This window comes from Equus asinus, chromosome 1, assembly GCF_041296235.1.
Source record: "Equus asinus isolate D_3611 breed Donkey chromosome 1, EquAss-T2T_v2, whole genome shotgun sequence".
Lineage (NCBI taxonomy): Eukaryota > Metazoa > Chordata > Mammalia > Perissodactyla > Equidae > Equus > Equus asinus.
Window position 1 is genome coordinate 207518314 of NC_091790.1, and position 25268 is coordinate 207543581.

General features: G+C 47.3%; 1 protein-coding gene and 1 long non-coding RNA gene across 5 annotated transcripts in view; one reads left to right on the forward strand and one right to left on the reverse strand.

Annotated features, from left to right (window-relative positions):
- Positions 1–1205: 1205 nt before the first annotated feature.
- Positions 1206–10199, reverse strand: LOC139046120 (uncharacterized). Its single transcript, XR_011505686.1, has 3 exons — positions 10072–10199; positions 3297–5161; positions 1206–1347 (listed from the first exon to the last, which is right to left on the reverse strand). It is a non-coding gene; the product is annotated as an uncharacterized lncRNA (long non-coding RNA).
- Positions 10200–15479: 5280 nt separating this feature from the next.
- The window catches only part of DNAJB6 (DnaJ heat shock protein family (Hsp40) member B6), an 89959-nt gene continuing 80170 nt past the window's right edge, over positions 15480–25268 (forward strand). For all 4 annotated transcript variants that reach the window (XM_044765650.2, XM_044765651.2, XM_070516887.1 and 1 more), the window contains exon 1: positions 15480–15669. The gene's annotated coding sequence lies outside the window, so the exon portion shown is untranslated. The remainder of the gene's footprint in view (positions 15670–25268) is intronic.

Consider the following 25268-nt stretch of genomic DNA (forward strand, 5'->3'; position numbering starts at 1 on the left):
GGTGCACTTCAATCTTGCCAAGCTCAGGGGGCGGCAGGCAAATGCCTCATGGAGCACCCACACCGGGATTCCCGGTTTCAGGCTTTTGGAACCTGATTGTTGGAGCCCGAAGGGCTCCTGCAACCCCAGTCCCAGAAGTTTGATCCCTAAACGTCTTTAAACAATTGGAAGCCAACTGTCTACCTGCTTCCTCCCTGTCCCCACCCTGAGCATGCCAGGGGAGCAGAGGGAGGCCACTCCTTCCAGTAGAGGAGCACGCAGAGGTGAGTGGGCAGGGCGCACTCGAGGGTCCACAGTCCTCTGAAGTGGGGAGTGAACTGGAGATGAGGATGAAGGGAGAGCTCGCAGAAATGAACCGGCCCTGGAAGCGGGCTCTCAGGGGAAGTCTGTGTGATGAGTCTGCAGCTGTGGGCTCTCCCTTCTCCGCCTCCGCCAGGAGACTAGCGCTGGGGGGTGACGCAGGAGCCCCCACCCTGCATTCCCATGGGGCTCGGCGCTGCGAGCCTGGTCCCCCTGAGGGCCTGCATGACTTGGACCTCAAACCTGCCGCCTTGGGAGCTCCCCCACTCCCCACAGGATGGTCAGGTCCCTGAGCAGGCTGCCCTTCGGATACTGGAGGCCTTGTCTGCCGTCCTCCCTCCTGGCCTCCTGCCCACCGGTGTTGTAGGACCCCTATCACCTTGGTTGTTCTCCTGGGCCCCGTGTTGGTCGTCAGCGTCTCTGACTGTAGGCAGCCCCCTGAGCCTTTGGTATCTCATACAAAAATCTCTGCCTCTCCAGTGTGTCCAAGCTGTGGGAAGCCACCATCCAAGAACAATTCATCCACTCAGTCACTCATGCAGTCCAGATAAAGTCCGCCGAGCACCTGTCATGTGTCAGACTGTGGAAAGCACCGGGAAGTCCCGAGTAGACCAAGTGGACATGGTCTGTCGGTGGCTGGAGGAACGGCAAGCACTGCAGAGGGTTCTGGTGACAGCAATGCAGAGGGAGGACCCAGCTCAGCCAGCGTCCCATGAGGAAAGGGCTTGCTCCAACTAGAAGATGCCTGGGAGAGCTTATTCCTAAGGGGAGGGACTACTACAGTTGGGACCGGGTGCAGGAACGGGGCAGACGCCGGGGGAACGGGCCTCTGTCACGGTCCACGGAACCAACCCAAGGTGACCCGGCAAGGCACCAGTGCAGCAAATGCCCTTCAGTCCTCTTACCTGCCCACCTGCACCTGAGCCGGGCCCTCCGCTGTGGACCAGGGGTCACGTTCCTCCTCCTCTTCCTCTTGTCTTCTCTTCTTGAAACTTAAAAACCTTTTCCTCAGAATTATAAAAGTAATACATGTTCATTGCAGAAGGTCTAAAAGACACAGAAAGTGGCAAAGGAGGACACTAAACATGAGCGGCAACCTCACCACCTAGGCACCAACAGTCACGACGTCGGCGCGAATCCTTTATTCCTCCTCTATACATCCCTGTTCACTTCCCAGTTTTCAGATTGTCGATGCAAAACTCAGTGGGCTGCCTTTTCCAATCAACCATGCTGCTAATATGGACCCAAAATGCTGTCATTTCAACACGCCCCTCTCAGATGACGTCTTAATTGCAAGGGCAAAGGTGTACCTTTGTGACCGAGCAAGTCAGCTGGTCACTGTCCTCCCGCAAGGGGTCAAACAGGGTCCTCAGCGGCCACAGGGCCTGACGTAGAGTCAGTCCCACCAAGTCCACGCACTACCGTTGCCAAATGATTCCACCTGAATCTGACCATGAGGAGACGGTGGGACAAATCCTGAGTGTGGACATTCTAGAGCCCACCTGTCTGGACTCTGCCAAACTCAACGTCATGAAAAACGAGAGATGTGGGGGACCAGCCTGGAATAAAGAAGACGGGAGAGACAACCATGTGCAACGCAAGAACCTCGACCGGACCCAGTACGTAAAAGCAACGTGAAAGACATTTTTGAGACAATGGGGGACATTTACAAATGGATTACAGGGCCAGCCCTAGTGGTTAGGTTTGGTGCACTCTGCTTCAGTGGCCTGGGCTCACTTCCCAGGCACGGAACCTCACCACTTGTCTGTCAGTAGCCATCCTATGGTGGCAGCTCACATAGAAGACCTATAAGGAGTTACAGCTAGAATACACAACTATGTAGTGGGTCTTTGGGGAGTAAAAAAGAAAAAGGAGGACTGGCAACAGACGTTAGCTCAGGGTGACTCTTCTTCACACACACACACACACACAAATTCCCTTCAGGAGATATTTCCAAAGAGGGAAATGACATATCCGGAGACAACTTGAATGGGCAGTTGGAAGACAGTCTCACTGGTAATGGTCTTTGAGCATGGAGCAGGCTTAGCTAGGGACTCCATGTGACAAACCCTGAAAATGAGTTTTTCTGTAAACAGCAGAGACAGCTTTCTCAAAGTGCAAATCTGAGCAATTTTCTCTCAAAGCGCTGTGATCACATCCCCTGTAGGAGAATGCGCATTGCACACTGTCCTTATCAATTGCCCCACTCTGCCAGTCATTGGTTCTGCATTGCTTGGCACACATAGGAAATAACAAATGTTCAATACATGTTGGTTAAATAAGGAAATAAATAGATACTGAAAGGGAAGGAAGCCCCGTCAGCTTCGTCCTGGGCTACGGGAACCCCCCACCAGTATGATCGTCCCACAGATTTGTGAGCTGTCAAGACGTTTGGTTCTCTGGTGTCAGTCTCATTGCTTGAAGTTCCTCTCAGATATCCCCACAAATGTTAGTTTACTCTGCCTGGATGCTCCCAGTGACAGGGACAGGCAGCCCTTTCCCATTTTTGGAAGCTCTGATGGAGTTTGCTATAAACTCACTACTCCTGTATAAGTCCTGCCCATCTCTGCCCACCCCGCGGACCTTTGGGGGCCAGGGCAGGGGGCTGGTGGGCTGCTCACCGTCGCAGCTCTAGAGTGAGGATTGAAGCCCAGGGAGGGCGGCTGAGTGGATAGGCCCTGGGCAAAGCTTTGTGGTTGCCTATAGGCAGCCTGAAAGACCACACCTGGGGTTTTCTTCTCCACTGTTTTTTGATTGTGGAAAAATACACATAAAATCTGCCATCTTAACCATTTACACGTAACCATTTCTAGGCATGAAGGTCAGTGGTATTAAGTACATTTATAATGTACAACCATCACTACTGTCATCTCCAGAACTCTTACCTTGTAAAACTGAGACTCTGTCCCCATTAAACAAGAAGTCCCCATTCTCCCCTGCCCCCAGCCCCTGGTAACGACCATTCTACTTTCTATGAGTTAGATTTCTCTAGGTACCTCATGTAAGTGGAATCAGACAGTATTTGTCTTTGGTGACCGATTCACTTCACTCAGCAGGACGTCCGTGAGGCTCATCCGTGTTGTAGCGTGTGTCAGGATTTCCTGGCTTTTATGGCTGCATAATATTCCATTGTGAGTAGACATTTGGTTTATCCATTTATTCCTTGATGGACGCTTGGGGTGCTTCCACCTTTTGGCTACTGTGAATAATGCTGCTATGAACACGGTGTGCAAATGCCTCATTGAGACCCTGCTTCCCGTATTTTGTGTATATACCCACAACTGGATTGCTGCATCTTATGGCATTCTATTTTTGATTTATGAAGAAGCCCCACACTGTTCTCTACAGTGGCTGCTCCATTTCCATTCCCGTGAGCAGTGCACAAGAGGCCCAATCTCTCTGTGTCCCCACCCACACTTGTTACTTTTTGGTCTTCTTGACAGTAGCCATCCCAGTGGGTGCGAGGTGGGAAACATGGGGTTTTTATCCTGGAGCTGGACCCCTCAGCCTTTGGCTTGTCTTTTCATTTTCATAACTGTGTTCTTTAAGGAACAAAAGTTTTTCATTTTAATGAAGTCCAATTTGTCAATTTTTTTCTTTTATGGCAAATGCTTTTTGTGTCCTGTACAGAAAGTCTCTGCCTGTGAAAGTCTCAGATTTTCACCTGTTTTCTTCTGGAAGTTCTCTAGTTTTAGGTTCTCATTTGGGTCTGTGATCTCTTTTGAGTTACTTTTTGTGTATGGTTTGAGGTAGGTTTTTTTTTAAGTGGCTATCCAGTTGTTCTAATATTTTGTTGAAAATAATTTGACCATATATCACATCGTTATTTCAAATTCATGTAATTCAAATGTGCCTAAAATGTGATTACTCTATTTATTGTTCTGTATAGTTGGTTACGTTGAATCTAGAGAAATCCATTTACAAACTACACACAGATGTGGTTAATTTATATGTGACGTGTAACTTTTCTGTATATTGCACACCCTTCTGGCACCCTTCTGGGCTTGAGGAATGGGAACTCCGTAGTAGCATCTTCAGTGTGTTAATTCACAGCACCCAAAGAACGCCCCTTCTGAAATCATCTGCGGTGACGATGGGGACAAGCCTGACTATTCCTGGGGCTCAGGCTTCGTCTCATCTCAGGGCTGCATCTTCAGTCTGTTTCAGAGGCTCTCCAAGGCACTTTCCCACTCTTGGACGATGGGGACGGGCTCGTTATTCAGTGAATATTTATTGGGCCCCTGCTGAGAACGTCACTAACTGCAAGGGGTGTGCAGATCAACTGCTCAGCAAGATGAACTAAATAAGGAAACTATTTATGGATATTTTCATCACTTAAATTACTCTAACACATAGTTTGGTGATGTGACTGTGATGGCGCTGGTCAGCCATATGGGGATCAAAGAAAAGCAGTCGGTGTTAATAAGAGGCTACAGAGAGTTTCCAGCATTGAAGTGCTCCTTTGTTCCCAGAGGCGGTGTGTACTGTAGCTCCACTACAGTGATGCTGGATGATGCACGGGGCGTGGAGAAGACTGTTCAGAGGTGGGGTGGAATTCCTGTGTGAAGGAATCACTTACCATTTAATATGACTTTGTCTCTAGTGATGTGCAGGTCTGCTGAGTCCAGGAACAGAACCCGCTGGGGATTCCTCCTAGGACACAGGCCTAGTGTTTCCTTGTTGTCAGGAGCTCAGACTTTTCCAAGAAGCCAGCATGGTGAGGTTATTCACTGCAGGGACTGAGGGTGGAGGTGCACTGGGTTTGCAGGAAGCTAGCCCTCTGCTTGTCTCCTGTGTAATTTTCCTGTTCAGGTGGGACAGCCTGTCTGTCTGTCCTTGAAGAAATCAGAGCATACAAGGCCTGAGAAGCAAAACAGAATGGGTCATTTAAAGTTTAGAAAGTGTGACTTGGGGGCTGGCCCCGTAGCCAAGTGGTTAAGTTCGCGCACTCTGCTGCAGGCAGCCCAGTGTTTCGTTGGTTCGGATCCTGGGTGTGGGCATGGCACTGCTCAGCAAACCATGCTGAGGCAGCGACCCACGTGCCACAACTAGAAGGACCCACAACGAAGAATATACAATTATGTACCGGGGGGCTTTGGGGAGAAGAAGGAAAAAAATAAAATCTTGAAAAAAAAAAAAGACAGTGTGACTTGCCCTCCATAAAGCGCCATGAGTAAACTTGAAGCTCCACAGCTCAGATCAAGAAAAGTCTGGCCCAGCCCAATTTCAAGGTCAAGCCGACCAAACACACTTTTCCTGGGTCTATGTGGATTCTACACGTGGATACACTCTCATGTGCAAGATTCAAACAGCAGGAAGCACATGAACCAGAGGTCCGGACCCCTCACGGCTTTACCCCCATTTATTCTGCTTTCCAGGCCAACCCTCCAACAGTCTTCTCCTCTTAGGGCCTCCTCAACTTTCTGAAAAATTTGCAAGCTACGGAAAAGTTAAAAGAAGAGTAGAATGAATATTTTATACCCTTCACTTAGATCCATCAATTATTAACATTTCATCTCGTGTCCTTTTTCTCTCTCTGTGCGCACATCCATGTATTATGCCTGTAGCTTCCTTCAAATGATTCAGTACATGTGTACACACACACGTGTGTGTGTATATATATGCTGGCTGTGTGTGGTGTGTCATTTGAAGGAAGCTGCAAACATCACGGCACCACTTCTCCTCCAGCATGCAGTGCCTGAAAACAAGGACACGCTTCTACTCCAGTTTCAGTAGAACTATAACCAATCCATAACCAGTAAGGTCCTAAGGAATCTGGGAGAAATACATAATACTTAGACAGTGGATTCTTCTTTTTAGTCCTTTTTTTTTTTTAAATATACATAAAAAACTCAAACAGTGTCCCCTGTTGCTCCAACCCCAGCACTCCTCTCTCCGGGATCTGCATACGCTTTTTTACATACAAATAGGATCACGCTATGTATTCTGTCCTGAGCTAAACAATGCATCCTGGAGCTCTTATGGTTACGGACTGATCTCCCTTTTCATGTTTTATTTCTAAAATAGTTTTCAAAAAGTTTTGTAGGGGAGGAAGACATTTCCTCTCCCAAATGTGGGTTCATCTGGCCAGAGAACGAATTAAATTCACATGAGACAGAATAGCAAGAGAAAATTAAACAAAGCTTTATGAGGAACCATGGCCCAGGGCCTTTCTTCCCGAAGGAAGAAAGGGCACCGAAGAAGTGGGGTGCACAGAGTGGTTATATACCCCCAAACAGGGTGTTTCACATGATTGAAATGTCCCTCCCACAATAGTCACAAGATTGCCCTGTCAGCACAGTGCTTGATGGACACAGCAGGTAGTGGTCTGCTATCTCTGAGGGCGTAGCAGGAGGCAAGTCTATTGTCTCGAGCTGGGTGATCACAGGTGAGCCGCAGCAATCCGTTCCTAGCCTAAGGAAAGATGCTTAATCCTTAAGGAAATGCCAATGTTGGGGGGAGGAGGGAAGTCAGTTACAGGAGGTTACCAGACTAGCACAATAAAATGCAGATATAAGTCCTTGCTTTGGCATTGATTAAGAGTTTCTAGAGAGAAGGTCCTCTCCTTTCTTCTTCCTGGTACAGAGAGGGAGGCACCTTTTACAGATAAGAGATTTACCTTACAAATGTAAATATGTCCTAACAAAGGGCAAGTTCCATTCCTCAGAGCCTCCTTCCCTGTCCCAGTTTATCAAAAGCAATCAGCCTCAAATAATCCTGATGCCAAAGAGACATACATTGGGGTGGCCAATTTCAGACCCCTACAGTTTCAACAGGTAATATAGTCACATAGTTTAACACTCTTAATAGAGACAATATTCGGGGGAAAGTCCCACTTCCTACACTGCCCCCCCCCACCCCTCCCCTCCCCCCAGTGCCTGGGGAATAATTCTAGAGTTTCCTGAGCAAACACAAGCTATTCTTACTCTTTTCCCTTTCTACACAAAAGGTAGCACCGCACACACCCTGTTCCACACCTTGGCTTTTTTCCACTTAGCAATACATCTTGATGTTAAGACAAAGTGATTTCTAAGAATATATGTGTAGACGGGACAGCAAAATCCTGACCAGAGTGAAAGTGTCTGTTTAATGTGTTTGACTTTTCAGGAATCAAGCTGCTGTTTCTGATACAAGCTGTGGGCAATTCGTCTTGAAGGCAGGAAATCTGAACCATAAACCACTCATCCCTGTAGGATTCTCGGAAGGTGATGAAATCTTGGTACCCTTTGAGACTGCTGATTGACATATGCTTCTCTGAGGCTTCGAATGCAGTGTTTTCATTAGAGAAACACAGGTTGAATCATATGTGAAATGGCCCATTTCTCGTGGAATACTTGTGCTTTCATGGTACCTTTCATCTGGGGATCTCAAAGAACTAATTATTTCCAACCTCATATAAGGTACAGTAGCTGTCATTATTCCCATTTTACAGACACGGAAACTGGGGCTTGTGGCGTGGTTCCTGGCAGGGCATCGTCAACACTGACGTTTTATCGGGCGTTCAGGGGCACACGTCACTGAGGGAACTGGGGCATCACGTCGCTGTGGTCACTGCCCTGCTCTCTCTTCCCACTCCTCTAAGGAATCAGTGGTCCCAGATGCTCGGTGCTGTGCGAGCTCCAAGTGTTCATGAGCTCCTCTCTGTTCCTTTTCTGTTGAGAAGATCAGGGACCTTCTCCATGCTTGACCTTGACGTGTGTTGACCGTGTCTTGCAGTCCCAGACATTCCCTACCGTTGTCCCCAGTCCACCACATTCTCCACTTCTCCTCCTTCTGAGGTCAGGTCACGGGCAGGACTTCCACATCTGACCTGCTCTGTCTCTACTTTCCTCTTCCTGTCTTTCTTGAAGGAGCAGGTGTAAATCCCTCTGTTTCGAAGTGAGCTCCTCTACCTCTGCACTTCGTCCCAAAGCTTCAAGGCTCCAGACCTCTGCCGAGACTGAGCTCGGTTAAGGATCACTTTTCCCTCCAGCCTCTTCAATTCCTTTTGTGTCCATGGCTCTTGGATTAGAAATATGCAGATGCGTCTTTGCGGTAACAGCCAGAAACAAACAGAAGACAAAGCCAGATAAACCGAAGGCTTCACTTGACACTCCTTCTCCAGCGGTCGTCCTTCTTCCCGTCTGCTACGGGACATGTCACCACCGCCTGGGTTCCCCACAAAGCGCCTCGGTAATCCCAGATAACTACCAGTGTCCTGCGCCTACTCCAGCAAAGGCCACCAACATGATAATCAAGAACATTTCTCAGCTCTCATTCTTGTTTTCACTCCATGATACTGACAAATAAAAATGGCAAGCAATAGGATATATTGGAGTATACGAGGAAGCCATTTGGTATAAACTTAATTCAGCCTTTGTTTTCTCCAAAAAGGCCTGACTGTGGCTATTGAGCACCCATTGTATATCTGCTTAGACACTTCCTATGGCCAGAACAAAGGCCCTTGAGATAAAGGTGCAACTTCCCCCCACATTGGCATTTCCTCAGGGATAAGCATTTTTCCTTGGGCTAGGAACTGATTGCTGCACTCACCTTTGACCACCCAGCTCACCTGCGACCACTCAGCTGGAGACAACAGACTGCAACCCTGCTGTGTTCACTGAGACAGCAGACCTACCTGCTGTTTCCATCAATCGCTGTGCCGACAGAGCAGTCTCGCGACTATTGTGAAAGGGACATTTCAATCCTATGTGAAACACCCTGTTTGGGGGGATATAACCATTCTGTGCACCCCACTTCTTCGGTGCCCTTTCTTCCTTCGGGAAGATTTCAGCTCAGAATAAACTCACCTAAGTTTTCATTTATAGATTGGTTATGGATTATTTTCGTCAACAATGCTAACCAAGCCTTTTTTGGAAATTCCTTCTACTCTGAGGGCAGAGATGCCCATTTCCCAGGGTCTGTTGCTGCGTGCTGTTCCCTCCTTGGCTTCTCTTCCTCCTCCCACGGTAACGAGGCCCTCAAACTCAGATGTGCAGCTTCCACAGGTCTTCGCAGTCCCAGGGGACTGGTGACAGCCGGCTAGGTAATTTCAGTTAGATCCCACTATCTCCTCTTCCTCCCCATGGCCAACATCTTAACTCTCTCTTCTCCCACTCGAACTGGCTCTTCCTCTTGACCACCCAATGTCTATGAAGGTAACCTCTCCTGGTTAAAAACCTTAACATTGTAGAAACGAATTTTATTTTTCCCTTTCCTTCACCCCACTGTGTCTAGTCAAGCATAGGACCTCAAGATTTTTCTTTCATAACCCTGAAATGTTTCCAAGGCTTTCAGAGTCAATGTTTCCTTTAGCTGCCCAATAAAACATGTGTCTCCTCCTGAAGGGACTGCAGGAAGTCTCGAACCCTCCGCCTCACCATGCCCTCCTTCTTAGGATCCCTGGGCGGGCACCCTTCCCATTGTCATGGTCTCCTCTTGCTCCAGCCCACTGCCCTGCTCCCACGCATACGCTCTACCCCTTCATTCGTTCTTCCTGGCCCTGCTTCACACACAAGCATTTAGTAAACATTGCTGAAGACTTGAGATGTCACAGAAGGAGTGAAAAAGCACGGAAACACTTAATGACTGGACGTCAGGACCCACTGCTTCTGAAGCCCGCTGTCCCCAGGCTGCGCCCTTTCTCCAAGGCCACCCGCCTGGCCGTCCTTGGCCACGGGACTCAGGCCTCTGCTCCTCCACCCCAGTCCCTGCTTCCTGCCCACCTTCCTCAGTTACAATCCAGTAACTTTGACAGAGATGCTCTTCTCCACAAACAAGTCTTCCCCTTACCACACAGGCTTTCTGTCTCCATCTCTTTCCTCTGGACCTTGCCGATGGGATTACCTTTGCATAAACAAAAAATATGTTTCCGTCTGAAATAAGAATCTGCTGCCATTCCTAGAACATGGAACAGCTTTAGCTTTAAAAATAGAACCCTTTATCTCTTTTTGTTTTTGGTCCCGGCCACTCTTGGAAATGTTTCCTCTGTCTGGAATTCTCTCCATCCACGCAGGGCTCCAACTATTAACTCCTGATTATCTTTGAAAACTCATTCAAGATTGGCCTCTTCTGGAAGGTCTCCCTGACCTCGCGCCGTGCCTGCTTTGATCCTGATTTGGCTGGAGCCTGCTGGCCGTAGAGCACGCCTACACTGTACTAGAACCCATAGTTTCCCGGGCTGTCCGCCTCACTGGATTCTAAGCTCCTCCAGGGAAGGAGTCCTGTCCTCTTGGACCTGTGCCTGGAGCCCAGCACAGTGCTGGTGTACCGTAGCTGTGCAATAAATGTTCAGTAAATGGACAAATATCCTGCTCATGCTTACCCCACTTTATTTCAACCTCTGAACCACCTCACACCACACTTCTGGACACACTTTGTCATTCATGGTTTTTACTTTATAAAAATGATTTTATTGGTTTTGAACAGTAATAATAAGAAAAATAAATACATTTTATATGTAACAAAAGTTCGAACAATACAAAAAATCAGAAAGAAGAAGTATGTGAAATCTCACTGTCTAGACAGAAGTGACTTTAACCATTTACCGAATATTCTTCCAGTTTTCTGTGTGTATATGTTGAAGTAGCAGAATATGCCTCTTTGGCACAAGGATTACTTTGAGCCAGTTATTTTTGAGAAACTGCAGATGCAGGAGAAGCTCTGGGAACAGAGCAGTCTACTCTTTTGTAGGGGAAATCTCCATTTGTAAGGGTGCCCCCTCTCCGTACCAGGAAGAGGACGGTGACTCTAAATCACCAGAAACTCTTCTCAAGGGAGAAAGCCACGACTGGAGTCTGTTTAACAAGCTCACCCTTCTTTCCTGTGCTTCTCCTGGTAGCCTCCCTTAACTGGTCTCCCCTCACCCAACATCTATCTTTGTCTTTAGGTGAAGATGCTATTTAAGATGGTGGCTGATGAAGATTTTAGGCTGGTTAATTTTAAAACTGCACATGAGAAGCACGCTCCGAGGACTGCAGTTTGACTGCCCTTTGCTGAGAAGCATTTACCTTTGTAAGGGAAACCTCCATCTGCGAAGATGCCTCCCTCTCTGTGCCAGGAAGAAGGGGGATGGCCTTATCTCTAGAAACTCTTAATGGGGAAGGCAAGAACTTAAATTAGTTACCATCTGGCAACCTCATGTAACTGATTTAGGGTCTTCTGGCCTTTACTTAATCCGATTTGATTCTTATCTAAAAGTTGTGGGACCACCCAATGGCCAGACCCCACCTGCACTGATACCATTTTAACTTTTTTACATGTTCTTTCCTTTGTCTTGTAAAGAGATGGCTCACATACCTATGCCTTAAATTTAGCCTTACTCTCCACCCATGGTTGCAGCAGTAGCAGCAGCCTGCTGGCACCAGCTCTGCCTGCCCATGGGTCCTGTCCCCATGCTATTCCACACTATTCTCTAAATAAAAGAGCACTACCGCCAGACCTTGAGAGTCCAAGAAATCTTTCTTTCGACTCCTCAGCTCACTGACCCCGCATCAGTGGCTTGTAGAGTTTACTGTTTTCTTGGGTGTCTGTCGCATATATCTGAAGCACACGTGTTAATAAACTTGTATTTGTTTTTCTCCTTTATTTGTCTTTTATAGAAGAGATTCTCAGCAAAGAACTCAGAAGAATAGAGGGAAAATTATTTTCCTCCCATACCATGTGTGTGTATTTCATGTACACACATATACATTTATACACACACACACACATTAGTACTTTTTGTTGTCACTGAGCTAACATCTGTGCCAATCTTTCTCTATTTTCTACGTGGGACGCCACCACAGTATGGCTTGATGAGCAGCGTGTAGGTTTGTACCCAGGATCTAAACCCACGAACCCAGGGCTGCTGAAGCAGAACACCCAAACCTCACCACTCACTACACCACCAGGCTGGGCACCCCCCTACAAATGAATACAATTTTACAAAAATGGGATCACATTATATTCTCTGTCTCATTAATGTATCTTGGATATATTTGATGTCAATAAATATAACTATATTATTATTTTTATGGCCTGTGTGTTATTTCCTGGTAGGGAGGAACTGATTATCTGCAAAGTTGTGATCAATGACTTCGTATGTATCTTTTTTTTTCTTTCTTCAGTCCTGCATTTATTGCCTAAGGGCAAATTTCTACAGATGTTATCCTTGGATCAAAGGTAAATTTCAGTTTGATAAAAATTGCCAACTGTCATGCAGGACCTTCACCTGAGATTCCTGGACTCAGGGATGGACTTAGCAGGGTGTGTGTGTGTGTGTGTGTATGTGTGCCCTGTCTACAAACCCCCTCACAGCACTTGCACACTTTGCTGGGGAGAAGCCAGTACCTCTTATCAGTTTCTCAAAGAGGCCGTGACACAGGAGAGCAGTAATTACTGAGTTTTACTGAGTGCCAGGTACTGAGCTGAGCACATACAATTAATCCTCACAGCAAGCTTATTACCCCCATTTTACAGATGAGAAAACAAAGCCACAGTCTCCCTACTCTTTTTCCCATCCTGCAAACCACACATTTGTCAGTGCTTGGCTTCTTTTGCCTGCCAGTTAACGGGTAAAGCCCTTGGCCTCCACACAGGCTCAAATGCCTCTGCATCTCTATTTCCATTGTCACGGTCTAAAGCCTCTGCTCCCATCACACCGACCCGCTCCCTCTCCCTGGGCTGACTTTGTCCTTTTGCACTCTGCCTCCTCCATCCTCTCCAAATGCCCTTCACCCCAATTGAAATCTTTGCTGTTCCTTTTTGAAGTGATTGTACTCTGAACTAGTTTTCAGTAGCACTGCCATCTGGGCTAACATGAATTTTGGAATAAATCCTTAATCTTATCCTGAAAGATCTCTGTTGTTTCACAGAGTTACTTAAATATTGCCACGTCATTCAACTTTGAGATTTTCACATATTGAGGTGTATGGGGTTCAGGTTCAAAACTGGTTTGACTGGAACCAAAAAGCCTGACTGATGGCCTATCAAACACACACAGTGCACGTCTGCTTAACCATTAAAGTAAAGAATGCACTCTCTTAGGATAAGAATGCAGACTTCCCCTCCTACACCCTACTGGTAATGCCCTGTTGGTAACGCCTGGATTAGTCCCTTTCCCTACATCAGGGTCACGCTGACCTGCCTTTTTGCAACTGAACACCTCTTTGAAACTTTGATGAAAATATATCCTGGGCGTTTTTACCCTATGTTCTTTCTTCTAAAAAGAAGTAAAGCTGTACTGAAACCCATGCTTCTCTGGAAGGTTTTCCAAGGCCTTCCAGGTTATAATCCGCACTCCGGCTCAAGTAAACTCACCTTATTTCTCTCATCTACAGGATGGTTATTGGTCGTTTTGTGTTAACCACTTCCAGGGCGTTCACTCTGTTGTCCTCGAACACCACGCGGGTGCCTGCAGGGCTGGCACCCTGCTTCCTACCAGTTGGTTTTTCTCGTGATACAGTTCACTACATTGACAGATGTTTTAATAAATATTTTTTTGGGAGGGAGGAAGAAAAAGTTATTTGTGGCTAGTCTACCACTTACTATTTAAAATTCAAGTCTCTGTGCTGTCTGCATTTCAAGATTAGCTCACACTTGCCGTAGGGACTTATTTAAATGTGAAATGTCACGTGACAGTACTGTCAATACTGCAAGGGACACAAACCTCCACCAAACTGCTGGTAGATGCGTTTACATGTGACAGTGCCAAACTGCGTATACCTGAATGAAATTCCAGGCTCTGCTGGGATTACCTTATGTGTTACCATGAGATGTCCACAGTAAAACCAAATATTCTGTCATTCCCACCTTTTGACCAGGCATTTACAGAACCAGAAGAGAAGAGAGAATTGACTCAGCTGAAAAACTTTTTTTTTTTTTACTATATATTTTTAAATTTTTTTTTTTAAGAGGGGAAGATGAGCCCTGAGCCAACATCTGCCGCCAAGCCTCCTCTTTTTGCTGAGGAAGCCTGGCCCTGAGCTAACATCCGTGCCCATCTTCCTCTACTTTATATGTGGGATGCCTGCCACAGCATGGCTTGACAAGCAGTGCTATGTCCACACCCAGGATCTGAACCAGTGAACCCTGGGCCGCCAAAGCAGAACGTGCGAATTTAACTGCTGCGCCACCAGGCTGGCCCGTTTTGTTTTCTTTTGCTAACTGGTCATCTGCTAAAAACGATATGCTCTAAGTAACCCAATGAAGGCTTAAGAAACACAAGAACTGCATAAGCACACTATCCAGTGTGGGGGAGGAAGACAAATGCTCTACCCACTCTGGATCCTTCTGGTCCGGCTATGAATTAAATTCACGTGAGACAGGATGACAGCAGAAAATCAAACAAAGCTTTATAACCCGTATACATGGGAGACCCTCCGGAAAACTGAGTAACTTGCCAAAATGAGGGAGATTCTCATCTTAAATTCCATCTTCAGCTGAAGTCAAAGGAGGATGTTGGGGGTGGAGGGAGTCAGTTATGTGAGATGACCAGAAAAGCACTGTCAACAAGGGGAGGGTTATCATGCAGATTTAAGTGTTTGCCTTCCCCATTGTTAAGAGCTTCCAGAGATAAGGTCAGACCCCTCTTCCTGGTACACAGAGGGAGATCCCCTTACACATGTAAATCTCTCCTACAACCGGGAAGTTCTACGTCGGCTCGGTTTTCAGAGCTTTTCCCATGTCAGTAGTTTTTAAAAGGAACCAGCCCCAGATAACCCTCATGCCAAAGAGACACATCTTGGGGTGGCCAGTTCCCACGCCCCAGCAGCAATCCTTGGCTCGGAGGTAGGAAGAACGAGAGGAGCAGTGAAGGCCGGGCACCGGCTGCTATAAAGGGGCGCCCCCTGTCTCCCACCCAAGCCTCCCCCGCGGAGGGTCGCGGGGAGGCTGAGCCGGCACCGGCGCATCGGACCGGGCGCGCACGCGGCGTCCTCGGCCCGGCCCGGAGCGGAGGGCAGGCCCGCAGAGACGCGCGGGGGCTCCGTCCGGACCGCGGCGCCCGGCCAGCTCCAGAGGCGGCGGGCCAGCCCCCCAGCACGCGGCCACAGCGTGCGGACTCGACTCCGACCCAGCCAGACCCCGACAGGCCCCGGGCTCCGTCGCCTCCCCGCCGGGGACCTCCGGCTGCACGCTGTGGGGGGTCAGCCGGGACTCGGGGACCGGCCGAGAGGAACCTTCGGGAAGGCGGGGCGGGGCGCGCGGCGCGCATGCGCGGCGTCGGGGCCGGGCGGAAGTGGACGTCGCCGCGCCGCCGCTGCGTGACGCACTTCCTGTTTGTTGTTGGAGAAAGGAGAGAAAGGAAAGCGCGAGGAGCAGCCGTCACCGTCACCAGCGCCGCCGCGCCGGAGCCGAGGGAGACCGGGCCCCTTCCCGCCGCGCCGTCCCGCCGTCGGCCCCGCGTCCTCGGTGAGCGCCGTCCGCGCGGGGCAGGGGCGGGCCGCCGACCTGACCCGGGCCTGAAACGCGTGTGCCGACTGGGCCGCGCCGGCCGGGGTCGCGGTGGGGGTCAGGCCGGGGGCGGAGGCCGGGGGGCGCGGGCCGGGGTCGGGGCCGGCGTGGAGGGCTGGTGTGGGGCCGGGGGCGGGCTGCGCCGGCCGGGGTCGCGGTGGGGGTCAGGCGGGGGGCAGAGGCCGGGGGTCGCTGGCCGGGGCTGGGGTCGGGCCGGTGTGGGGCTGGGGACGGGCTGCGTCGGGGGTCGGCGTGGCGGTCAGGCCGGGCTCGCGGCCGGAGACGGGTGTGGGGCCGACGCCGAGGCGCGGGCGGCGCTCGGACCCGCGTCCCGACCTGCCGCCGCCCCCCGCCCGGCCCCCGCGTCCCCACGCCGGCGGTTGGCGGTGGCGCCCGTGCGCCGCGGGCTGGGGGCCGGCTCCTGCCGTGTGCGGCCGGGGCCCCGCTCGGCCCGTCCCGCTCGGCCGCGCGGGGCTCACAGCGGGAGAGGCTGGCTTTTTCTTGAAGGGCCCACGTAGCTGACCCCAAGGCCAGGAGCGGGGTAGGTGTACAGGAAGAGTGGGAGCCTGTGCGAGGCGGCGTCCCGAGCACGGAGGCCGGGCAGCGCGTGGGGACGCGGAGCCGCGGGGCCACAGCTCCCCGCGGAGTTCTCGGAAGTTTGTTGATTAACAAAATGCCTGACTTTCAGCTCACTACTTAGAGAGCCGCTGCGCTTTGTTTCCTTTCAAAGTGTAACGCAGTTTACATAAGTCGAGTTTATAGCAACTTTTGGCCAAGTAAGGAAAGAATTGACGAAAGAGGGGTAAATTGCAAACCTTGTATTGAGGGGTGAACTTACTCACTAGCTCCTGTGAGCTGCGGAAAGGGAATGGCGGTGGAGACCACCAGTCCAGGGGCTGCCTGGGAAGGGTGGGTTGGGCAGCGCTGCTTGTTTCAACGTTGTTATTTCAGTTGTGGATTCGTAGTAAGATTTTATGGCTAGAATCTTTTAAGGCAACTAAATGATTTAGTAGAAAAGTTAGACTAAATGACCAAAAAAGGGAAAGATAAACCCGTCCTGTTTGACTTTGTTTGCTGACTCTTCAGGTTTAATCACCCTCATAATTATACATATAAAAAATGGTTTAGGAATTATATCCTCCCCCCCCCCCCCCCAGTGCACCCCACTGGGGGAAGTTTTAATCCAGACTTTCCTTGTTTCCAGTAAGAAACTTCAGCTGTCATGGGGTTACAACTTTTGTATTTGTATGATCTGTAACAAAAAGATGAGTGCTTGTGCACACTATCGAAGAGCTGTGGAATGTTTTGCATTATGCAGAATAGGAGTTTGGGGAGTAAGTTGGCTTGGTGTAGTAGTTAGTAGGTGTGGATGACTTGGTGGGAAGTGGGAGAACAAAAGGGGTTGAGAAGGTGGCTTTTGAAATTGGCCTAACTATGCTTAGTGTGGTGCTGTAGAGGATGAGAAAGTTGGGAATTTAAGGGCCTTTAAAGAATTTGAGATGAGTTCGGCATCCTTTTCAAAGTATCAGTGTTTTAAATTTGTTTTCTTGAGTTGAAAGTGGTAGGTTTGAGAGTGTTTCTTGCTGCAGGACAGAGGCTTATCTGGAGGGCTGGGTGGGGAGTACTGTTTGAGTAATACTCTGAAGACTGAATTATGGATAAAGAATTCTGGTATGATATGGGCAATGAAGTGTCATACAGTAGCTTTCCTTTTTAAGCAAACCCATTATTTTTGGGGGTAGAACCAGGAGTAGAATTATTAACTCTGTTTTGGACAGTTTCAAACAAATACAACCGTGTGCTCTTCACCATCATTGACAGTTTTCAATCTAGCAAACTCGAAAACCAGGTTAGGGGTGGGATGGTTTATGTGTTATTTTTTACAGTTTTAAAGGGGACACTTTAAAACTTGGTAGATTATTTTTAATTCAGCTTTTCAGAATTGCAGTGCAATCCTGACCCTGTCACTTAGACCGGTGTTACCTGTTACGTTCCACTGGAGTGCAGTCGGCATGTCTGCGCCAAAGGTCAGCTGCGATGTAGGTTAATGCTTGAGGGTGGTTACACATCTTCTGATGTCTGTTGGTAAGGAGTAAGTGGATATGAGCAGCCTTTGTTCTGTAAGCTGATGTCTTAACAAGATTTTTAGAAGTTTTTTTCCTTTCTGCGTTTTTATTTCAACTTGGAAATGATTCTAGGGTTTAGCATGGTATTGTGTGTCAGAAATCTGGTTTGGTTTAAATTTGTCCAGGACACCGCCTAGCGGTGAAAGGAGGGTAACTGCAGGCTCACTGGTGCATTGGGATGGGATGGGGCGAGACTTCAGAAAGGCGGCGTTTCTCTTGCATGAATAGAGTTTGAGAGAACTTCCAACTCGAGAAAGGGAGATACGGGAGAAGAAAAGCGAAGCTGATGACGATCAGAATAGTGATGGAAATGGTAATATAGGAATGGAAAGACAATTTAAAGCCTAATTGGAGAAAATGACTTACTGGATAAGTCAGCTAGGAAAACTTTGATGGTTTATTATATATTTATTATAAGGTGTTTTTTCTTTTTTTTTTAAAGGTTTTATTTTTTTCCTTTTTCTCCCCAAACCCCCCCCCCCCCCCGTACATAGTTGTATATTCTTAGTTGTGGGTCCTTTTAGTTGTGGCATATGGGACGCCACCTCAGCATGGCTTGATGAGTGGGGGCGTGTCCACACCCAGGATCCGAACCAGCAAAACCCTGGACTGCCACAGCGGAGCGTGCGAACTTAACCCTTCAGCCAAGGCGCTGGCCCCCTATGGTGTTTTTTCAAACTCTGTGTTTTTAGAGGACTTAAAATCACAATTGACCCCCCCGCTTTTTTTTTTAAAGCAATTTGATTTCTTTTTTGTTTTTTTAAAGATTGGCACCCGAGCTAACATCTGTTGCCATTTTCTTTTCTCTTTTTTAATAATTCTTCTCCCCAAAGCCCCCTAGTACATAGCTGTATATTTTACTTGTAGATCCTTCTGGCTCTGCTATGTGGGGCGCCACTTCAGTGTGGCCTGACGAGCAGTTCCAGGTCCACACCCAGGATCCGAACCGGTGAAACCCTGGGCCACTGAAGTGGAGTGCACGGACTTAACCACTTGGCCACAGGGCTGGCCTCCCTTTCTGTTTTAATATCCTACCTAAGAAGAAGTAAAATTTAAAAACCTTATTCTTAAAGTGGGGAAAATTAATTTCTGAGAAAACATAGTTAAATTTCTAAGGATTGCAGCATATGTCAAAGCAGAGAAGGTTCTGTCTTGTTTATATCCTTCATACCTTATTTCAAAAGCTGTATCTTATTTATGCATAGCTTGGTTTTACTCTTAGAATTGTTATCCTGTCTAACAGTTTGTAAGGACTTTTTGGCCATTCTAAAAACAGCAAGCGTTGCTTATGGCTGTGGGGCAGTAGAACTACTTGTGTATCTAAATACTCTAGGTATTAGGATTCTTAAGCTCGTTTGCAAGCATCTCTGGTCTCTGATTTCCTCAGGCAGCATGTGATTTAGTGCCCTTTAAAATTCTGCTCCTACCTTTAGCACCAGCGGCGTTCAGAGTCTGCTTTGCATTTCCGTGTGGACACCGGGGTGCTCCTGTGCCTCCCTCCAGGGTAGGCTTCAATCTGCTGTGTTCCTTTGTGCCTGTAGCACTGCTCCGACCCAGAGTGCTCAGAAAATAATGAATAGGATCCTTCCTGCTTTGTTCTGATACTCTTCTGCACTTAATAATGAGATTCAGAGTTTAGGAAAGTTAGAAAGAGATATATAAATATATAAAATGTTAAATTTTAGTTCACAGGTATCTGAGACTGAGTACTTGGCCATGTGTTCTACTGTATTTTTTTTTCTTTAAAGATTTTATTTTTTCCTTTTTCTCCCCAAAGCCCCCCGGTACATAGTTGTATATTTTTTAGTTGTGGGTCCTTCTAGTTGTGGCTTGTGGGATGCCGCCTCAGCATGGCTTGATGAGTGGTGCCATGTCTGTGCCCAGGATCTGAACCGGCGAACCAGGGAAATCCTGGGCCACAGAAGGGGAGCGCCTGAACTTAACCACTCGGCTGTGGGGCTGGCCCTCTGTTCTGTTGTATATTGATGAAAGGAAGTCAGTCATGTCCCTATCTAATAGGTGATAATTGCCAGTTGAAAGGATGGTCTCGCATCTTGAGTTAGAGGAAATAACTTCTCTTGTTTGTTTCAGGAATACTTCAAGGCATATCAGGTAAGAACAAAATATATAAGTAGGTGATGTGTGATAAGGAACGATAGTCCACTTTTATGTTTTTGAATTTGTTCTGGGCGTTCATCAGATAATGAAATGACATGTAGGAAGCTTTCCCAGATTTATCATTTATTTCTTTTTAAACTTCTTGCCTGCTTCCATTCCATTAAGCAAATAGTATTGAACTAGTTTCTTGCCACAATAGGAATGAAACATTTTTTAAAAAGTGTTTTTTTAAATTACCCTTTTTCTAGGTTAATAGAATTAGTGAGAATTTTGATCTGCTGGTTTTTTTTTTAAGGTTGGCACCTGAGCTAACATCTCTTGCCCATCTTTTCTTCTTCTTCTCCCCAAAGCCCCCGGTACATAGTTGTTTGTTCTAGTCATAGGTCCTTCTACCTGTGGCGTGTGGGATGCTGCCCCAGCGTGGCCTGATGAGTGGTGCCATGTCTGCTCCCACGATTGGAACTGGCGAAACCCTGGGCCGCCAATGTGAACTTAACCACTCGGCCACGCAGCCGGCCTCTGATTTTTTTTTTTAAGCTAAAGGTAGAGAATGTCTTCAGTGGACATATTATCGAATTGTTACTGATAAACAAACAGCAAACAATAGGATATTAGAGTATATGAGGAAGCCCGTTTGGTGTAAACCTAATTTGGCGTGGCCTTGTTTTTTCTGAAAGGGCTTAGCATGGCCCTGGAGCATGCATTTCTATCTGCTTTAAGCATTTGCTATGTCCCAAAGACAGGACCAGATGGCCTTACGATAAAGGTGCACCTTCCCCCACATTGGCATTTCCTTAAGGATAAGCATCTCTCCCTAGGCTAGGAACTGATTGCTGCGCCCACCCTGTGACCACCTGGCTCGCCTGTGATCACCCAGCTCCAGACAGCAGACCTGCCCCCTGCTGTGTCCACCAATCGCCCTGTGCAACAGGGCGATCTTGTGACTACTGTCAAAGGGACGTTTGAATCATATGCGATACATGCTCTCTGACGGTATATAACCACTCAGTGCATCCCACTTCTTTGGAGTGCTCCCTTCCTTTGTGGAAGGACTCTCCCAGGCTATATGGTCCTCATGTCTGGCTCAAAATAAGCTCACCCCAATTTTGATTTATAGATTGGTTATGGATTATTTACGTCAACATACTTAAAACAATGTATAATGAGTAGTAATCTATGGGTGGATAATAAGGCTTTCTGGAAGAAGGAAGGGTTCCCCGTCCTTTGGCTCCATTTTCAGTGTTGATTTTCATGAATTGGAAAGGAACAAAGGAGCATTTTTTTCCTATCTAAGCAGAGCGTGTTTTCTTAGATGGTAGATGGAGAGATGTTTGAGAAAGGTCTCATGGGTGGAAAGATGGTCAGTTATGTCCAGTAATGCCTTATTTGTGAGTCTAGTAGGACTCAGAATGTAGAGATATCTAAGTCTACACTCCACGCTTGAACCTGTCTCAGGATAATCTGTACAGGCCTCGAAGGCTGGTAATATTTGGAACGATCATGTTGGGCACATATATTCTCTCAATTCTGTTAAGAACACAGGGCATGTGTAATGACTAAAAAATTCTCTAGAAAATGATTAAAATCATAACTTTGTAACTAAAAGGGGCAAGGTGAACTGTGCATAAAACTTGACTTTTTAGAGCTTACTCATCACGGAGCACCTCAAGTAGCTGAAATTTTGTGTTATTTATAGTCAAAACTGATAGTGGATGCAGTTTCGTGGAGGAGAAGCAGTGGCTCTGAAGTCACATAGCACCCTGTAGGTAAACAGGATCTTGAGAGAGACAATTCTGGTCCCACTTTTTCTATGAGCCAGCCCTCAGGCTGTCTGATCCTGACTTTATCCCATACGGATCATTTCTGAAGCTTTCTTTTTTTTGAGGAGTAGTGGTTAAATTTGTACTGCTTTAGTGGTGTCCCTGGATGTTTTGTTACATTTAATTTACATCTTTATTTTGGAGAAGAGTTATCATTGTGGCTAGAGATTTCATCTACTGCATACTGGTTTGCATGCAGTTGATATGGGATGGTTTGTATTTGATTCAGGGGCCTCTACTAGAGAGATTTAATCATCTGTGTATTTCTTTTTTAAGATTTTATTTTTCCTCCTTCTCCCCAAAGCTCTCTGGTACATAGTTGTATATTTTTAGTTGTGGGTCCTTCTAGTTGTGGCATGTGGGACGCCGCCTCAGCATGGCCTGATGAGTGGTGCCATGTCCGCACCCAGGATGCAAGCCGGTGAAACCCTGGGCCACTGAAGCAGAATATGTGAACTTAACCCCTCGGCCACGAGGCCACCCCCTGATCCATGTATTTAGAGAAACATGACATGTAGATTGGTCAGAAAGTCAAAAGTAAATAAAGTGAGTTTTTGAAGGTTACCCAGAGGTTTGGGAACCTGGAGAGTACCTTTCCAATGATATACAGGAATGGAAGTAAAGGCAGATTTGTTGGGAAATCTCTGCACCTTTTCTCTCTTGGTAGTAAAAGGAAAATCTCGGGCCGGCCTTGTGGCCTAGTCATTAAGTTTGGCATGCTCTGCTTAAGTGGCCTGGGTTCATGGGTTCAGATACTGGGCATGGACCTACACCATTTATCAGCCATGCTGGGGCGGTGACCCACATACAAAATAGAAGATTGGCACAGGTGTTAGCTCAGGGCTAATCTTCCTCAGCAAAAAAAGAAAAAGAAAAAAAGAAATCTGAGAGACTTAGCAAGAATGATCTAGATTCATTTTACTTAGAATTCTGTCTTGAAGAACTCTCTAGTAGTGAAACTTGTAAATGCACATAATCACAGTATAATTCAGTTGTAGAGTAATTGTGCAGGAGATATGCTAGCTGATTTAGCTTTGGGAAGCAGAACTTCTGTTTTGGGATGTTGATGTAATGGTACACTGGTTAAAAGTGCAAGCAGTGGTAGAGAGGTGGGTATTTGAACTAGCAGCCTTCACCCTGAAGGAGCATCTTGGGTACTGTGTATGTACATACACCAACCAGCCCATTTTTCGTATTTGTAAGATCTGTTTGGCGAAAGTAGGAGTCTTGGATGGGCAGGGTTGGACCCCTAGGAGTTAGAAATGGCAGATTGTTGCTAATCTACAGACTGGGAAAAGAGAACGCATTACACGGTGGTGGCTGGTTGTATGGTGAGGACAGAAACTTCTCTGTACTTCAGTAGCTTATCTTCTCGGGTGATCCACAGCTTTAGACCACAGGACTTGCTTCTGCATTGGAAGGACTGCGTAGTTTTAATGAAGTGAGAATTCATCTTTCCAGAGAGGAACTCCTCCATGTTCATTTGGGTACACTGTAGTGGGTGCAGGCTTCTCTTTCAGGGGAAGACTTTCTGTTGTTAGTGGCATGGAGTTCATTCCGATTCCCAGTGCCCCCCGTGCACAGCAGAGTGGAACCCTGCCCAGTCTCTCTGCGCCATCCTCTCACCTTCGAGTGCTGTATCAGACAATGCTCTGCTCCTAATCATAGGGTTTTCGTGCCAGTTTTTTCAGAAGTGGGTGGCCAGGTCTTTCTTCCTAGTCTGGAAGCTCTGCTGAAACGTGTCCACCATGAGTGACCCTGCTGGTACTTGAAATACTGGTGGCAGAGCTTTCAGCATTACAGCAACACGCAGCTGCCACAGTAGGACAATCGACAGACGGGTGGTGTGGTTCCCTGACCAGGAAGGGAACCCTGGGCTGCTGTGGTTAGTGTGCTGAATCTTAACTGCTAGACCACAGGAGAAGACTAGATTGAATACACAGTATCTGGCATATAGAGGGTATATAGTAACATTTTAATATTTTGCTAATTTGGCTTGGCCAGTCAAAATTTATCCTAAGTGGACCATCAGCTTTGGGTTCACATCGTAGATGAATGTTTGTATGAGTCACCTGAGGTGCTTGTTTAAAATGTACGTTCACGGGCTAACATACTGTTGGGTGAAATGGCATCTTTTGGAATGGACCTAGGAATCCTCATTTAGACATGCTCCCCTTTTTTCGTGCATACGAAGTCATTCTCTCGGTAGACAGCCATCTTTGGGGTTTTCTATTTGTGCATGCTGTTCCTTTCTGTGGAGCACCTGTGCCAGTAGCACTTCTCTCGGTTCCTGGTGTCTGCTCTGTGCTTTCCCTGACTCATTTCACAGTTTGAGTTGCACTTAGTCATGTTGGTAGAAGCTTTTTTCCAGCCCAAGCAGTGTATGACACCCAGTGGGCATCCCCACATTGAAAAGAGGGAATAATAGAAGACATAGAAGGCTTGGCTTTCAGTGATCCCAATAAAGGCCTTTGTAAGATTTGGTCAAAAAAATTAGGAAACGCCAACAGTTCAGTAGAAAAATGGGCAAAGGGCATAGATGAGCAGTTCACAGGAAGCACTTAACAGATAGCCTTTGAACCTGAAAAGATGCTTAACTTCATGAGCACAGATCAGGCTTCACTTATGGATTGGAAATATCAGACAGGGTAGTAATTGTTTCTTAGGGCTGGAAAACGTAAGGCTAATAATACTAGTCAGAATGCATGTTGGTCCAGCCTATGTGGAAGGCAGTTAGGCAATGTCTTTTTTTTTCAGAGAGACATACATTTTTTGATGCAGAAAGTTCTACAGCTTACCCCAGAGAGTTACTTGCAGCAGTGATGAAGAGGGCAGCTCACGCTGGAGCGCCTGAGTCTGATCTTGCTCCCCACTGTCGTGTGTAACCCTAGACCATGTGGAGGCTCTGGGCCTCAGGCTTCCCCAGGGAGAAATAAGGGCAGCAGCAGTGTCCACCTAGTGCTCAGACTAGTGCTGGGTATGGTCAGGGCTCAAACGTCAGCTGTGTCAGGATATTCGTACGTTCACCACACGTGCCCTCCACCACACAGAACACTTCATTTTAAAAGGGGAAAATATGGCCTGTAAATAGTAATTTTTTTCTGAAATTGTACTTAAAATTCCCAAGCTGTTTAAGGGCTTCTGCAGTGTATCTATTTTTCATGTGACTTAGTATCTATTTTTCATGTGACAATTCCGTTGCTCGTTTCTGCTTTTACATTTTTTTGTCTTTGTAGGTATATATATGTATTTGATAATCTATCCTGAATTCTTTTATTCATTCATTGATTTATTTTATTGCTGAGGAAGATTGTCCCTGAGCTAACATCTGTGCCGGTCTTCCTCTGTTTTGTTTGTGGGATGCTGCCACAGCATGGCTCGATGAATGGTGTGTAAGTCTGGGCCTGGGATCCGAACCTGTGAACTCTGGGCCACCAAAGTGGAGTGCATGAACTTAACCACTATGCCACTCCTCTGGCCCCCTTTTCTTATT